The following is a 16179-nucleotide window of genomic DNA, read 5'->3' on the forward strand; positions in this document are numbered from 1 at the left end:
CTTCTGATGTCAGAGATACCATCAATGATAGATACGTATTAGTGAGTGCTTTTCTTCACATGCTTTACTTATCTGTTCGAGAGACCTAGAATCGAATCCCACTGCCATTTCAAATTTTCAATATAAGCTACAGAGTAATTTCCATTGAGAAAAGAATGGGTAGGTATCGAGTTCCAATCTCGCTCTTGCCTTTTACGTCAGCCAAACATATGGTCAATATTGAAGCTTTTTGTGCGGTAGAGAATCTGGTCATTGGGTAAATAAGTAGATTTAAGTAGATATTTTTTAGATCAACCTAAGAGAATCACTTCAAAATCCACCTGCCTGTATATAAATCTGTCATGCATCATAACCGTGGACCTATAGGATCACATAACATTACCACTAGACCAAAAATGAAACCAATAAGTGCTACGTGGCACGTTGAAAATGACGTGGCCATCATTAATAGGCCAAACATTCAAACGTGCATAACATTGCAGCAAGAAAGAAGGATTCAACACGATTTTGAAGGATCTAGAAGTATGAAGGATTATTCCAAGATCATAAGGATAAGGTCGTGATTGGTTTGAAAATTAATAATAGATTGGGCCTGCTCCGCTAGCAACGCAACAATATTTCAAGGATAAGACAGCTTGGGTTTTGCAACACTATGAACCGTCGTGAGAGTCCCTATTCATCTACAACACCAATTCCAATTCCCACTCATAATAGGATAGTAAATACCATCCCTATGAGTGTTCTTCAAGCATGATTGACCAAGACTTCTACTACTCTTCTGATCTAATAAATTCGGTAGGCTCTTTTTCTCTTTGACTGACAATAAGAAGCATCTCCTGGTCTTTTCCAAAGCACTTGTTTATTGCTCATTGTGAGGTGCATCAAATATCATACCCAATATCTCATTCTCTCTCTTCTGGTCGTTCCAGTAGTTATGATGATAGTGAAACCAGAACACGCTGCTCTGCTTTGCCAAATCATTTTGATTGACCCATTCACCACAGAGCTAAAGCCCTTTCTGTAGGTAGAGGAAGCCTATTTACGTCTCATGGACTGTAGCATGGTCGAGTTCGAATCTCAGTCAGAGTCTACAGTGGAATGCTTTGAATCCGATGCAGACGCTCACTTTGACAAGCTATCAAAATTAACACGGGCCACCCACAGTTTGGCTAAAAATATGATCGTTGCCGCCGCGGCTGCCTCCAAGAAACATTTCCAGGCTGTGATTGCATGGGAAACCTCAACTGTAGCTGAAGCTTCTGCCCGCAAATCTCGTAAATCCATCTCCAACGGCTTGAAAAGTCACTGATTACATTGCCTGCCTACCATAGTCTTATCGTCATTTCGCTTTACCATGTCTACCATCTGAGGTAAGTTCTCTGTTCTTTATAAATCTTTACTCATAATGTATGTTGTACAAAGTCTCATTGGGAAATATACCCCATCCAGCATGAGGCCGTGGGAGATCCATACCACCAGTCTCGTTCTCCATCCATATTGAATAAAGTTGGAGATATAGTTGGGCCTCGTGTTTTGGAGCATGTTGTGGACATGGTTCTATCGTTTATTGTCACATCGTATATCAAGAATAGTTAAAAATCGTTTTGGGTCAACTGACGAGATCAGAGTGCTAGAAATGGGTAAGAGGAATATTGATTAAGATGTATTAGTTGGTTTAGCTCTTATAGTGATTATTAATGGATAGCATACTACTATACTGGGAATACATGTTAGTGATGGTGGGGCCTTATGACGACTTGGTGAAATATTTCTATGATGAACCTGTGGTTTTGATCCCTGAATGTGATGGTGTAAGGATTTTTTCGATTGTTGTCTTTGCAAGGTTTGATGTGTTGTGTGTTGCCACGCTTTAAGGAGCTCAACATATTCGAAAATTTTGTTGAGAATTGTAGCCAAAACTTGCAGATCTAACATCGGTGGTGAAATCTCTCGACAGAAAAAATGACAACATCTAGGCGCCTTGCAAATAGGAAATGTGTTAAGTTTAAGAAAAAACATCTTGAAGAGGGAAGTTGTGCCTAAAAAAACAATAAATAAAGGCAATCCTTATCCAGAGGGGTCAATTGTGCTTTGTTTCTTTGTCTTTGTTGCGATTGGATCATCTGTTTTTCAAATTATTCGAACAACATCCAGTGGTGGCATGGCTTAGAAGCTGTGAACTATTTTTGAAAGTAGATAGATCGAGAGTTCTCTATGAATGAGAGGTTCACCTCTTATAAAGGAGCGAACTTTCTTTTGTCTATTTCAAGTTTGTAGACACAAGTCTCTAGGACAGTCTTGCTAGTGATACATTTTGCCAATATTCATGTAGTGAGTCAACAATTCCAATATGGAATTTCTGCAGCGTATGCTCGACTCTACTAAATCCATTTTTAAGATTGGAAGCACATCAACCGCAACTTTATTATATGATGCACTAGATCACTTTGACAGGCGAAGTGCAAAGGCTAATGAGAACCTCAGGTTGATTTGTTTCTCCCTCCCTCAGGCAGTTGAAACATGGACAACAAACATTCCAGGGCAGAGAATGATTGACCATTTTTCTTTGCTTATTTTTTTTTAGATTCTTACCATCCAACTCATCTGAAGAAAAAACATGCACTTTCATTTAGATTTATCAAGTTTTATTCGAGATTCTACATTTTAAAAGTCTGTAATTTGTTTGTCAATGTGTTTCAACGAAAAAGACCTCTCATAACTATACAAACAAATCTATACAAAATGATAATGTTTCTTTGAGTCTTTCAGACAAAGCAACAAACAAGCCTACAACATCAACAAATGAAAATTTTTCTGCCATTGACTTCAGCCAAAGAAGATTGGACCGATTATTTGCATAGTTGTGTAAACCTAACTGTCCACACAGGATTTTTAGATGCAGGGAATGCACAATTCTACAGCTGAAAAACAATTCTGCAGCTCTGTATTTAATTCAATGATCTATTTTTTGACAACACATTCTAATCAAAATTCATGATCAGCATACCATCTCATCTGCCTACTTCATCTTTCACATCAACAGCATGTTCCCATGCCACACTCACGCATGACAATTTTCACTATTTCACAAAAATTTAAAATAAGCATAACTTTCTCATACGACATCGGTTTTCGACGATTCAAACATCGTCAAAAATATATCGACGATATCTACACAATGAAAAAACTTTCATCAGAATTTAAAACAACAAAAGGGTGAATAAATTGCTGACAAGACATGACAGATAACCTAAGGCACTAGTTTCGAAACAAGTAAAAAATCATTTGATTTTCTTTCTTGAATTTGTTTTATTAGTACCAATTCTCAATTTTTTTGTGTAAATGTCATGAATAGAGAGATTGATCACCTCTCTCTTTTGATAATCTTACATTTCATTGCAAAAAAAGTACTAAGTTTTTGCAGGTTCCAGGAAGATAAACAGATGAACACAAACAAACAGTGTCTCTCAAAGACCACATTTCTTAAAGAACATGATCAGGGCAACATCAAAGATGAAATATCCAAAGCATGAGCACATGATTTTGGATAAAGAATGCAAAATCAGATCCATCACACCATTTCAAAACCTTTCAAATACCAGTCTTACCATTGCATTCCTACTTATTCAGTCAATAAAATCTTCATCTCATTTTCCTTCACAGTCATTATACTTTCCTGCCTCGCTTTCACTAACCTGTAACCCATCAATAAACCATTCATATCCCCTACAAAGATTATTCATCCCATTTCCCTTTTCGTTTTGTCAAATAAACCTTGATCCACTGCAAAAATTTTCATCCATAGTCCTTCAAAATCATTGTTTTATGCTCACGTTAGATGATGGAGGATTCATTAAGGCCTCCCTTCTAACAAGTCTTGGCCTATTAACATCAGCACATTATCTAGGTTCAAGGCTAGAGTCCTTATTAGTACCTTGAGGCTTGTATGCCTTAATGACAAGTTCTCTCGCTAACAATCATGGGAATACATCAATGTCCCTTGATCATTGGATCTTGCAAGTGGCTTAACATCAGCTCATCTATTCACACTTCGCAAGATGTACTTAGGTACCTTGGCACTCATTGACATTAATGGTGATTTTGCCTCACATTGGTTAATGGCATTCATTAATGGCCGGTAATCCAATGACTTCTCTTCATGCTCGACATCAACACATTTATTCGCATGACTAGAATTATACCATCAGGTTTTGTAACGATTGAAGACTACATCATTTCATCAATTTGCAGCAGGAATCAATTTGTAACAGTAGCAATAAAGATCCCAATCTTGTCATCAGCACAAAAGAACAAAGAAGCAAATCAAATTCCTTTGTTTACATACTCCATGTAGAATTTCTCATTGTAGATCACCTGATAATGCAATATACTAAAGCAAAATACTTGATCTACTTCTACATACAAACTTGCGGAAGCTTAATCGATTTTGAGCAAGATCAAATAGAACACATATAAAAGAGAATGAGAAATCAATCACACGTGAACACAAAAGAATACTCTGGGGAAAGCCTCAGCTAAAAACCCCGCTATCTGTATTATCATGCAGGTGGAAATATCTCTGGATTACACAAAGCTTTAGCTCACAAGCTATCCAGCTCTCAGTACAATCCCTCAATGCTACTCATAGACTGAATAGACACAACATATGCCTTCCTTCAGTCCTCCAAGCCTCCTATTTCCTTGCACAGTTTCTCCTAGGTCCTTTGGCTGCCACTTGTGTGAATTCACCTCTCACACAACTCACTAAACTCAAAAATAACTGTGCAATCCTCAAGGAATGAATTCCTTCTACATGCAAGAGATGTTCTCAATGGAATATTCCTGCAACCAATAGTACATTGTCCCATCCTCTGATCTCAACTGGGTCTCTGACTGAACTAACATGCATGAGTTATTTATGAGAGAATATTCAGTTATCTGAAGTACACTAGTTACATGCATCCATTCATTAACTAACTGAACTCACAATCAGTTCCACAAACTGTTGGAACTAATCTAACTGGACTTAACTCAGTTAACTGAGCTAACTAATTACAACTCAAAGTACAACTCATCCTGATCTCCTTAATTAAGGGATAACTTCCTCAATCAAAGGGATAATTGTTGCATGTCTTCACATAGACTTCATGTTTGATTTTCTCCAACTAATTAACTCAAGATGAATTAATTAATTATTTTTCAAACAGTTGCTAAGATCAAATTCGAATTTTAATTCTCAATTTTAGTTCAGGGACTAACTAAAATTGGAATGTATCCCGAAATGCTATTTATAGCAATGTTATTTTTAGCATTTCTTGTTGCTATTTTCAACACTCCATGATCGAACATTAGCAACGACACCCTTCAGTATACATAACTCATCCACATTGAAGGTAAGTGACGGTATGTTGTTTTCTAATTTTTAGTCATACAATTCCTTAAAAGCTAAAATTGTAATTTTGGAAAATTCATCACTCCATTTATACTACCTTTCTCATATTATCATAAACTGAAAACAGCTTTAGTTGGGGGAAGGGACATTAATTCACATTTACATATCATACGCCATCACACATTTTCATTTCATTCCAACTCGCATATTCTTCCCAATCAACTATTGTTGCAATATGATTCCAAAGATTATATGCTTTGAAAATCATCAATTCATTGATAGTTACTATAGGGCTTGAAAAGAAAATTCTCAATGTTTTCATGTATTTTGATGCAACAAAAAAATAAAAGTATTGCTACACAAGAACCAATACTAAAAAAATTTGGTTGTCACACAAGAACTAACCATAAAAAATATGCGTTGCAATCAAATGTATTACACTTTGCAAAAGAGAATATGATGACGCAAAGTTTGAAGAGAATACAAGCCAAAGCTCATAAAGAAGCAAAGCATTACAAAAGGATCAACTTATGGATAAATGAATCAATGCAATAGTTGCATGAGGACATGCAACAACTTCAGTTGGGGGGTATGTTGAGTCTCAAAATTGTCTTCCATTTTCATCCATATTTCCATCATTTCATGTCCATTTAACCTTCATCTCATGACTATCTAGCCCTAAAACCCTACATCAAGTAATCATCTTCACAAACATATGGGTTAGAATCCTTATTTTCCAAAGTTATTTATTTTATGCATTATAAGTGAATTAATGATTAAAAACTAGGAAATTAACATAGTTTCATATACATATATATGTGTTATGAGTTTTGTGACATGTGTAGGCTTATTTGGAGGTTCTAGAAGGGTCTTACTTGTCCTCCCAAGCACAAATTCGAATTTCAACTCAAGAGGTGGACCATATTCCAAGGAGAAAGATCATGGAGATCTTTATGAGTCATAGGATTTGTATCTAATATTTAGGGATAAGTTGAGACAAGTATGGATCTATTAGATATTTAAGGGATCTGCATTTATTGAGCAGATAACCCTAACTCATGTATAAATAAGAGGTGCATCCTTCAAAGGAAGCCAACAGTTATCAGTTATTCATTAGCATCAGATTTATGATTGTTCATTCAACATGAATAATATCATTGCGTTGTTTGATTCTTAAGGTGTGATAGTTGTTCATGTGTGCTCATTGAGGAATGGAAGGATCCCCATCAACCACAATTTGCATACAATTGTAACATAGTTTGATTTTTGTTATTTCCTTTCTGCAAGTATGATTTACTTTCCACAAGTATGATTTCATTTCCTAGATTTGATTTGATTGTCATTAAACTACTTGCTTACTAGTTATCCTAGTTTTCTTGCTTGACAACTAAATCACTAGTTGTTATTTACTGCTTTCTCACTAGTTGTTATTTACTGCTTTCTAGATTATCATAGATTTTCTTCTTATAGTTGTTCATAGATTAGTTTTTTTTTGAATAGTTTAGAAAGGCCATGGCGTTCATAAATTCCACCTTTAGAATTTAACTTCCATCCCTAGAATTTAATTCAGTTTTCTTGCATGTGATTTCTTTTGCAATTTTCTTTAGTTATAGTTGTAATATGCATTTCCATTCTAAACAAACTTTCTACAATAGTTTCATCTGAGGTCCCATATATTTTGGTTTGCTTCTAATTTTATGAAACCCCCATGTTGACAAATTAAATGACAGGGATTTATCATACAATTAAATCGCCCTACAAGTACCTCGGAAAGTAAGCTCAGATTCAAGGAGACACTTGTAAGGATAGTAGTACATACCTCACATGAGGATAAATCCTATGTTTTCAAATGCTATCACAGACTCGACCTTCTTGGCTTGATTCATTTACTATAAACTCATCCTACTCTTCAATGTCCCCGAACTCTAAAACCATGTTGAATTTTTATCTAGGGTATAACTTAGAATAATTTTCATGTTTTTCATAGCATAAAAACATTATTAGTATTATTTAACATTTATTTTATCAAAAAATGATAACAAAATCATTTATAAACATAAAAGAGTAGTAGAAAATCACAGTAGAAATATCAAGAAACCATGAGATAAGAGACACAAAAATTAGGCACGCAGCCAGGGCAAAACCCACGACGGGAAAACCCATAAATGCTTTCCTTATGAGAGAGAGAGTTATAGATTCATCAATACAAAAAAAATAAACCATAACAAAATAATAGGCAAACCAGTAACTAAAATCATGATCAAGTTCCTGAAATTTCAGTCCTCCTAGAATTTCGACCACCTCCTAAAATTTCAGCCCTCCTGTAATTTCGTTGGATCAGAGATGTGTGAGACAAAATTGTGTATTCAAATGACCCAAAATGATATCCTTTATATAGCCTTCAAGTGGGGGTTGAATGGGTTCCTCTAAGGGCCCGACCGACCTAAAATATTTTGAGGTTGACTTGAAATAAATTTTGAGGCAACAATAAAATTCAAAATTTCAATCTCTTTTCAAGATGAAAATACTGACCATGGCTACCATATTTTTCAACACTTTGAAATGATAACTATCACTGGAAGGTTGTGATTTTATCTCAACATCCTTCACTGACTCAGACATGTCGCTTGAATACTCTCCTATCTCCATGGGTTTGGAGTGTCATTCTTTAGCTTCCTCTCTAACATACCCCAATCTTTCATATCAAGGTAGTTCCACCACTTTGATGGGATTCACAATACCCTGACCATTAAATCCTAGGCCCTTTCCTCCATATCTCATATTCTTCATTAACCTCAAACCAATGCCCTTGGTGTGCCTTTCAAATGCACCAAATCATCACCATAATGAGAACATGAAACTGAAGAATCATTAACATTGTTTACCTCAATTGTCGGTTCTGAAGCGAGTGAGGTCGACTTTGTTAAGCCTTAATTGCACTTCAACTTTTTCAAGGCCTCTGACACAAGAAAAACCGCCTAAAGGCAATTTCCCTGGTTTTCATAACCACCTTACCGTGAACCTGTGGGTTATGGCCCACCTATACAAATTGGAAGTGTTTACATTGGTTTTAAACAAAAAAAACCCCACCAATCGCCTAACAGCGATATAACACATAATCAGCCAACTAACGTCGGTCCCACTTGAATGCACAAAACCGGACTTCAAATAAAATAAACTTGCGTCCATACACTTTTCGAGTCCGCTCAGCAATTGAACAGCGACCGGTCCCACGTTGACTTTCCCTTTTTGCATAAATCTTATCGGATTAATTCGCCACCGTTTATCTCATCATTAATCTAACGGTTGATAGTCACCCGATCATCGCATATCGCATATCTCAATTTCTCCCGACCAGGGTTCATTCACTCATGAATGATGCGACGTGATATTAATCCAATGGTCAACATCAGCAGTGATCCAACGGTCTGCAACCCTTCAACTAACACACGGGTTAAATACAAATTAACCCCCGCAGTTGACTGTGACGTCAGCAGTTGAAATTGAAATAAATGGCTAGGAATGAGTGCGGCGCTTCAACCCCGATCAAGACACCCGTAGGCTCCTAACCTCCGTAGTTACGCATTTTACTTTGGCTTATTTCACTTTTCCACCAAACTTGGCACTTCCACTAAATTTCCTTCTCACCTCCAAATCGACTTGATACCAAGTTCAACTCTGCCAGCTCCTTTCTCCACTTAGAAACAGTGTGTCGAGACTTCTCTAATTTCTTTACTTTGCCTTGCAACTATACCTCTGTTTCTTTAACACCACTTCGAACTGGAATACATAATACTCTGTATTATTTCCCTTCTTCCATATTTCATAGTTCGTTCTTTACTTGACCTATACATACATCTATTAAATCCGACTGGAATCACATGGATTCTACCCAAACGATAAGTCTTTTGTCACTCAGAAAGACTTTCAGAAATTCAACTTGAATTCATTCATCAGGGTTTATCCCACAGAAACCATAAATTCACAATTACGGATCACTCAGCACATAAAACGAATGACACACACAGTCACAATGAATTCAATTTCCTCATTCATTAAACAAATGTACAGATACAAATAAAAACCTGTTTACAATCTAGCTTTGGCCTGATCTACCTTTACATGGTCTGTATCAGTGGCCCTTTCTCGTTTCAATGCCCGTAGGCTCACAATCCAACCCTCCTGTCTGCTAACTCTCTCACTAACTCCTCTTTTAAGCCTTTGAGGCTTACAAATTATACACAAAAGGATTCTGTTAACCAATTTTGGTTCAGATCCTAAATAATTTCACCTGAATCCTAAATATCCTAATCTAATCCCTAAAATCATGAAACTAACTCCTAGTTCCTCTAACTCACACACTATTCTTGAAATCTCTCTTAACGAGAAGATTTCATTACAATATCCTCACTATTATACAACCCTCATAAAAACATAGGAAAATAAATAATTAATCACTCTTTAGGGAATCAGGTCCCTTGAAACACAAGACCCTATGCTTACTAAAATGCAATGGTTTTTCTGAGCAGGATGCTCCTGCATCAGCCTCTTATGTGGCTTTTAAATGAAGTTGAAATCCCTGCTTCTCCTCCTCTGCTTCTTGTAGTAGTATTCTCAGTTTAATATTCTATGCTTGAATGCTATGGTTGATCTCCTCAAGTTCTTGGAGGCATGCATTCTTTGATGCTCTTCCCATCATTGCTCCAACACTTGTAACCCCAATAGCTACGAACTTCATCTTTTCCTCTTTGATTTGTTGTATATGGAAATAGACTCTGATTTGTCTAATCTAGTTGTTTACCTTTTTTGCATTAGCTTCTCCATTAAACATGGGCAAATCAAATTTCACATCTAACTTTAAAAATGGCTTTTTAGAAGCATTCCTTTGATGACTATTGAATGATAAGAATGAGATGAATAAGAAGAAGAACATTCACTTGAAGATGGAGATAGAGGCTCAAGAGGGTCTCCTCCATTTCCTTGATTTACCAAAGCATTGCCCTTTGCTTTCTCTTTCTTCTTCTTTTCCTTATTTCTTATTATCTTCTCATAATCTGTAAACAATTTATCTCCCATATCTGTCATCCTGTAGAAAGATTTATGGAAAGATTTGTCATTATCGGTGCAAACATCGTCATTCTCCATTTTATTTCTTCGTGTTGCACATCCAATCTCGGGGTCAAAAGACTTGAGTTTTCCTTCACTCTCTTTGAGTTTGGCTCAAGTTAGCATACACACTCACAATTCACATAAAAGAGAAGATCATTATGATACTAACATGGTATGGGATCTTTTCTTCAATGATGTTAGCAAAATTGCATAAAAGAGCATGTAAAACCATAAATGTGACACTTAAATAAGAAGCAACACATAAAAGAGACCATAAAGTTAACACACCAATGTTTGATAACAAAGTTCACTCACAATGTGTGAGGTACATCTTTGGGTCCAATTCAAAATGGAGAGGCCTCTTCATTCATCACAACAAAAAGAAATGCAAGTAAATGGAAAAAAACATCATTGTATCTCACTTCTGGGAGTGACCTGAAAATAGGCTGCTCAAATCCCAAATCTGACTACATCAGTGAAATCCTTATGAAATTCTAAGTAAAATGAGTATAAATTCGACCAAATTATGACACTATCAACTCTAGACCCCCAAAGAATCTCCAAGATTCCAGAGTAGAATCTTATGGGAATATTCCTTGGGAATATTCTAAGAAATATTCCTTGGGAATATTCGAAGGAATATTCTCCTCGATATTTGCATCTGCAAGGTTCCACGACCTCCTGGTTCCTGTGCTCTTGGTTCCTCCTGCCCATCGGCCCTTGCTCCTCCCGTTCGTTGTCCTGTTCAAAAAACAATGGTCAGTTTAAATATCACAAGCTTGGCATATATAATAAAGACCGCCTGTTGGGCGATTCGCTGGTATGGTGTAAATATGGCATTGGGTCTAGTGGGGTCGTGGGTTCAAACCCCTGTGGACCCATTTTACAATAAAAACCAAACATTTATTTTTATTTTTAAAACTTGGTTATAACCTCCGTTGTGATGCTATGCGTCAGTTGGAGATCTATCTAGCCGCCAGTTGGGTGTCACATGTCACCATTTGATTGGACCACGTGGCCCCATGGTATTGGGACAACTAACCTAATACCTAATTTAGTGGATACAACCATATTTGGTAGTTCTGCAAATTGTAGCGGCGTTGCTACTTTTATATGGAGCTCCGCTAATTTCAGCCCCCCAACTGCCAAATTTTGTCGGACCGCCAACTTTGTCGCTACTCCAAATTTATTTGGTGCCAACTAATTTTGTGTTTTTACCAAGTTTAACTGTAACTTTGAATGGGTATAACTTTTACATATGAACTAGGAGTGAGGCATTGTTTTTCCCATTGGATTCATTGCGACAAGATCTTCAATTTGATGTTGGTTTCGCTGAGATTTGAGGACTTTGATTTTTAGGACTTTTGGGATCCTCCTAGATCACTTAAATAGAGTTACAATATGGAATATTCTAGAGTATTTTTTATCACTATCATATGTCTAACCCCTTTTCCATGAATAATAGGGGTTGACGTGGCATCCTCTTGAATCTTGGTGGTTAAAACATGGAGTTCAACTTTCGGGTGGCATAACTTTTACATACAAACTCTGATTGAGGATATTCTTATACCATTGGAAAGGTAATTATCTATGGAATACTGTTAGGTAGTGGAACTACCCCAAAAAACACCATTTGATGTGCCAAACTATTTCTAGAAGGTTTCATACCCTAATTTTCCAAACTGGGACCCGCTAGTAAAAATGGTCCTTTGAGTTAATTCCTCCACTTTTTCGATTCTAAAAGCATCGGGTTGGATAAAAAATAATATAATGATCCAGTATGGATCATAAATCCCCAATTTGGGAGGCTTTTGGTCCACACAAGCTTATGCTAAAAGAGGTGAGGAAAATTTTCCTCCACCTCCTCTTGGGTGTAACATTTAGCCTTGCCTAGACGTTGTGCTTTTAACCCAATTTTCCAATGGTCATGTTGCCCCTGCCTTATGGTTATTGACCTCTTTTGCAAAATTTTATCCTCTTTCAACTCCACCTTAGCATCTGGTGTAAAATCCTCTATATAAAGGTAAGACCTATTCCTCTTCCTGATCCAACAAAGAAGGTTTATTGAGCTTCATATTCTCTACATTCACCATTGAGTAAATGTGCATGTATATGGGTGTACTAAGTCTATAGGCATTATCTCCCACCTTCTCCAGTATCTCAAAGGGACCATATTACAAAGCCTTGATTTTCTTCCCACGACCTTATAGTCTCTCCTTGTTCAATTGTAGTCGTAATCTGTCTCCCATCTTGAATGATTTCTCTTTCCTGTGCTAATCATGCCTGACCTTGTATGTTTCTTGTGAATTTCATAGTGTCTCATGTACCTGTAATTGGATTTTCCTCATCTATCAATAATTATTTTTTCTTTTAAGGCATCTCGTATAATATTCTCCCTCACTTCTTTATGTTGTCCATATGCAATATCCAAATTTGACAGTGTAAAATATCCAAAACAAGTTTCAAATGGGAACTTACTAGTAGAAGTGTGGACTATTATATTATAAGAGTGTTGTATATATATTAGATTTTCATCCCAAGTCTTCAGATGCTTTTGTTTCTATCTCCTCAAAAGTTGCACCAAAATCCTATTGACTACTCTTGTTTTTGCATATGTTTGTGGATGGAATGTTGTAGACTTTTTTAACCTTTTGTCCATATTCTCCCATAATGTAGTCCAAAAGGCACTGATAAATATTGTCTCCCTATCTAAAACTATGCTCCTTGATATCCCATAGTGCACCCAGACCTGTCCAAACAATAAGTTCACTACTTCTTTCCTGTTGATAGTCTTTTTATAGGACATTAGAACACACAACTTGTTGAACCTGTAAACTACCATCAATAGCTAGTCATGTCCCTTCATGGTTGTTGGTAAACCTCCCAAAAAGTTCATGGAAATGATTTCCCAAGGAGGAGTGGGTACATGCAAGGGATGACATAGAATTTGTTTCCTATTACTGGGCTTGTTGGCACAACAAATCATGCATCTTATTATGAACCTAGCTACCTATTCTTGCATATTGGGGTAGCCACATACCCCTGCAAGATGGCCACTGTCTTCCCTGCACCAAAGTGACCTGCAACCTTGGAGTTGTGAGCCTCTATAATTAGTTGTGGTCACTCACCTTAGAGGACACATATCTTATCTAACCTATAGAGTATCCATTTTGGAGATGGTATTCAATTATGTTGTCACTATCATGCACATGACTCTCACTTTGTAATTGTTGAAACACCTCATTAAAGTCCTCATCATCTAAATATGACTCTCTATATGCATAATGGATGAATGGCTCCATATGCATAAGAGCTCCCAAAGTTGTGATCTTTGATGTGGTTGGACTTGAAATCATGTTGACTAACTTTATCACTAAAGGAAAAATTTGTAGAAACACATCCACTTGTAATGCCTTGTATGTTGTAGCTTACTCTAGGCCTTCATGTATTGTAGTGGTGACTGCTCTGTGTGGAGTACTATCTCAATTCTTATCAGATAATGTTTCAACTTGTTCACAAATTGTACTAGGGAATAGAGCTCCTTGTCATAGGTAGGGTAGTTGAGAACCACCCCATGAAATACTTTATAATGGTAGCATACAAGTCTTCCTCCTTGCATCTAGACTACTAATATAGCATAAACGAATTTGTGTCCACTTTGAAATGTTGTTGCAAGTTCAGTAATGCTAGAACAAGTGCTTGACTGGTCTTCTTATTTAATTCCTCAAAGGCCCTCTACCGACCCTTTCCCCACTGGAAACTCTTGCCACTCGTTGTGATGGTGTGTAGTGGTGTTTCTATTGCTGAGATAGAGGCGATGAATTTCCTCACGTACTGTGCTACCCCAAGGAAACTCCCGACCTCATAAACATTAGTAGGCACTTACCACTTCATGATGGTCTCAATTTTGGTAGGATCTACTTTCACTCTCCTCCACTTATCACATACCCTAGATACACCAAATACTACTCTGTAAACTCACACTTCTTAATATTTTTCAGTTGTCGATGCTTCTTTAATGTTTCTAGCACATGCATACAATGTGAGATGTGCTCCTCCTAGGTAGCATTGTATACCAATTTATCATCCAAATAGACAATAGAAAATGAATCTATAAAAGGGTGTAATATATCACTCATTGACCTCATAAACATAATTAATGCATTACATAGGCCAAATGATGTGACTAAACACTCATACAAACCTTGCTTGGTTTTGACGGTAGTCTCTTAGACATCTTATTCTCTTACCCAAACCTGGTGATATCCCGACTTTAAGTCCATCTTGGTGAAGTATTTGGCTTGCTGCAACTGATCCAACAAATCATCTATCATGTGCAAGGGGTACCTATTCTTGAGTGTAATTTTGTTTAATGCCCTATAATCAATACACATCTACCAAGTCCCATCCTTCCTTGGCATAATTATGGTGGCCAACCCACATTGTGAGGCATTTGGTCAAGTGACACGTTGTTCCAATAGTTGTTACAATTGTTTTCTCACCTCATTTGCTTCTAGAACATATTGCCTATACACCTCAGTGTTTGGCAACAGGGAGTCCGACAATAGTTTGATCTTGTGCTCCACTTCCCTCTTGGGAAGCACCTAGAACACACCCCTATATTCACATAACAACTCTTCTACTTGTTGTTTTTGTTCCTTGGTACACCCCTCCAAGGCTGGCTTTTCTCCCATTGACTCTTCTACAAATTAATTTTCTCTTAAAAACAATCAAACATACTGCTTGCTATAATTGATCAATTTCTTGGCTTGGTTGGCACTTACCGGTAAAATTTTGGACCTGCCCTTAGGCACATTGATGATGAAGGATTTTCCATCCTTGATGAGGCACTATTGGTTGGCTCTCAACATTAATATTGCATCCCATATGTACATATGGGGACTTCCATAACCACTCCACATACATCGAGGGTAACTACATTTCGTTTTACTTCATCAATAAAATCAACATTGTTAACAAATATGATTTTGCACTATTTGGTTACCTTATTTTTGCATCCTTATTTACCCATCCCAGTGGATATGGACTTGGATGATCACCAACTTCCAATCCCAATTCATTGGCTAGCTCTATTGCAATGATATTTGGTTGTGATCCTGAGCCGAACAAAGTTTCAATCTTTGTCTTATTGACCTGTATATTTATGTGAAAGAACCTAGTCATTTCCTCCTCTTCCTATTGTTGAAGGCTACTTATATTCACCCCTTTCATTGATGTACAAATATTCTTCTTATCCACGTCTGAGCTTCTTTCCACTTAATTACTCAGATTTTTGACCATGAGATTTTTCTTCTTAGCATCTTTCTTTTGATTCATCGGGTTGAGATCTAGAAGCATCTTTCAACAATTCTTCTTTCTATGACTGTCAATGTTATAGTGGTTTTTGATACCTTTGCACTGGTGAGCTATGGATATTTCCTTTTTTTCTTTTCTCCATTTTCACTTCTTATTCCCCCTCCTTGGATGCTTCCTGATGATCCTTTTGCTTTGACCTACATAATTTTTCATTTCTTCTAGCCTATGTTCTCCATGTTTTGTTCCTATACACAAGCTTTGTCTGTTGTTATGGTTTTGAACAAAATCACTTGCTTCCATAGATGTTTTCATAGACCCCCCAAATACTTGAATAGTACATATGGGTTCTTTGGGGAGATACC

The 16179-nt window shown here is 36.8% G+C and overlaps 1 pseudogene; it reads left to right on the forward strand.

The window, feature by feature from the left end:
* Positions 1-1962: 1962 nt before the first annotated feature.
* LOC149154245 (uncharacterized) lies at positions 1963-2209 on the forward strand (annotated as a pseudogene).
* Positions 2210-16179: the final 13970 nt, after the last annotated feature.

This window comes from Pinus tabuliformis, chromosome 9 (assembly GCF_031772625.1).
Source record: "Pinus tabuliformis cultivar Carrire ecotype Pingquan chromosome 9, CPIR1, whole genome shotgun sequence".
In the NCBI taxonomy this organism is placed as follows: Eukaryota; Viridiplantae; Streptophyta; class Pinopsida; order Pinales; family Pinaceae; genus Pinus; species Pinus tabuliformis.